The sequence below is a fragment of the Chiloscyllium plagiosum genome, chromosome 25 (assembly GCF_004010195.1).
Source record: "Chiloscyllium plagiosum isolate BGI_BamShark_2017 chromosome 25, ASM401019v2, whole genome shotgun sequence".
Taxonomy (NCBI): Eukaryota; Metazoa; Chordata; class Chondrichthyes; order Orectolobiformes; family Hemiscylliidae; genus Chiloscyllium; species Chiloscyllium plagiosum.
In genome coordinates, this window is record NC_057734.1 from 51959571 (window position 1) to 51962169 (window position 2599).

Here is a 2599-nt window from a genome sequence, read left to right on the forward strand (position 1 = left end):
ACCCTTGAGTTTAGAAGGCTGAGAGGGGATCTGGTTGAGACATATAAGATGATCAAAGGATTGGACACTCTGGCGGCAGGCAACATGTTTCCGCTGCGGGGTGAGTGCCGAAACAGAGGACACAGCTTAAAAATACGGGGTAGACCATTTAGGACAGAGATGAGGAGAAACTTCTTCACCCAGAGAGTGGTGGCTGTGTGAAATGCTCTGCCCTATAGGGCAGTAGAGGCCCAGTCTCAGAGTTAATTTAAGAAAGACTTGGATAGAGCTCTCAAGGATAGTGGAATCAAGGGTTATGGAGATAAGGCAGGAACAGGATACTGATTAAGGATGATCAGCCATGATCATATTGAATGGTGGTACAGGCTCGAAGGGCAGAATGGCCTACTCCTGCACCTATTATCTATTGTCTATTGTCCTCACAAACAACAAGATCCCTCTCACTAGTGAATATGGTAGCAAAGTATTCATTAAGAATCTCCCCTACCTCCTCCAGCTCCAGGCACAAGTTCCTTGCACTATCCCGGATTGTACTCTGGAATTTAATCCAGACAAATGTGAGGTGATGCATTTTGAGAGATCTAATGCAAGAGGAAAGTTTACAATAACTGGCAAAACCCTTAATAGCATCAATATACAGAGAGATCTAGGTGACAGGTCCTCAGTTCCCTGAAAGCGGCAACACAAGTGGATAAGGTCGTCAAGAAGGCCTTCATCAGTCAGGGCATGGTGTATAAAAATTGGTAAGTCATGTATTGCTCTGTGTTTAATTAGACCACTGTTAGCAACCTGACCAAACCTACTCCAAATATATCAAGGAGGTAGCTTAGACCCCAACTTTTATCTTATTGAAAGGCAAGTGTAAGGCACTGTGTTCCAAATGTGATTCAATCGGCTCACTACTACGCTTTAAACACACTTTATTTTTACAGCACAGTTAAATTTCCTAAGTACAGAATGAGAATTTGACCAGAAATGCACATTGAGCAATCTTCTGGCACAAAGAGTTAGAACCGCCCAGATTTACAAGACTAGAAATCTCCTAATATACAGAGAGGCTCTCCCTGATATACAGAGAGAGAGGCTCTCCCTGATATACAGAGAGGCTCTCCCTGAGACAGAGAGACTCTCCCTGATATACAGAGAGGCTCTTCCTGAGACAGAGACTCTCTGTGGGATTTAGAGAGATTCTCCCTGATATATAGAAGGACTCTCCCTGAGACAGAGAGAGACTCTCCCTGGGATACAGAGAGAGAGACTCTCCCTGATATACAGAGAGGCTCTCCCTGAGACAGAGACAGAGAGACTCTCCCTGGGATTCAGAGAGAGACTCTCCGTGATATATAGACAAACGTTCCCTGAGGCACAGAGATGCTCCCTGAGATATAGAGAGAGTCTTCCTGAGGTAAGAGAGACTCTCCCTGAAATGCAGAGATATCTCCTGGAGATCTGGTTTGAGGAATCCCTGATATACAGTGAGGATCTCCTGAAGATACAGAGTGGGGATCTCCCTGAAAAACATCTCCTACCCACGATACAGAGCGAGAGACTCCCAGAGATAGACTGAGAATCTCACTTTTACAATTCCCCAGAAATGCAGTGAGGATCAGCCGGACATAAAGAGAGAGAAACTTCAGGATGTGGGAGGTGGTTGAATTTCGCTGTGATTCGGGTAAAAAAAAACATCCTCTCTGAGAGTGGGGTGTAAATTTGTTCTGTTTTTGCTTTGGTTTGTTGACAGCAGCTATTTTATTGTGCAGACGGGAGCAGCCCCTGGCGGTCGGCCCCGGACGGTACACAGCACCGAACCCGGTTCTGTTTGTCACAAGCGAGTTGCTGTTTGTGGGATCTTGCTGTGCACTGATTGAGTCCCTTTATTTCCTTCAACCCAGCAGTGACTGTTTTAGCTTCTTGGGCTGAAACGACCAAAAGGCTGTGACAGGTGCTATGTAAATGAACGTTTTTGAATTGCCAGCCAAGATTTCCGAAGCGGGATGAATTGCTCCTGGCGGTCTCTCAGAGCCTCTTCCCGGCTGTTTGCTTATCACAGAGTCACCGAACTGTCAGGAAGGAGCTCCTTCAGACCGGCACCGATACCTGGGGCCAAGTTCCTGCTCTCACCCCATTTCCCTGCTCACTATTTCGATCCATATAATCATCCAGTGCCCCTCTTGAAAGCCTCAGCTGAATCTGCCTCCTCTACGATTCCAGGTAGTGCATTCCACAGCCTAAGTATTGACATGTGAGAAAGTGTTTTCTCACACCATCCTTATTTTGTTTGTAGATCACTTTAAATCTACTGCATCTTATTCTTATTCCATGTACAAACGGGAACAACTCTGTCTAGCGCACTCATGATTTTGAAAACCTCGATTAAATCTCCTCTCAGCTTTTTTCTCTCCAAAGAGAACAATTCCAGCTTCTTCAATCTCTCCTCAGAAATGAAGGAATTCTGGTAAACCCCTTCTGTACTTCCCTCATTCACATCCTTCCACAACTGTACACAATACTGCAGAGGCAGACAGAGGGAGGGGAGTGGGGAGGCAGACAGAGGGAGGGGAGTGGGGGGGCAGAGGGAGGGGAGTGGGGGGGCAGACGG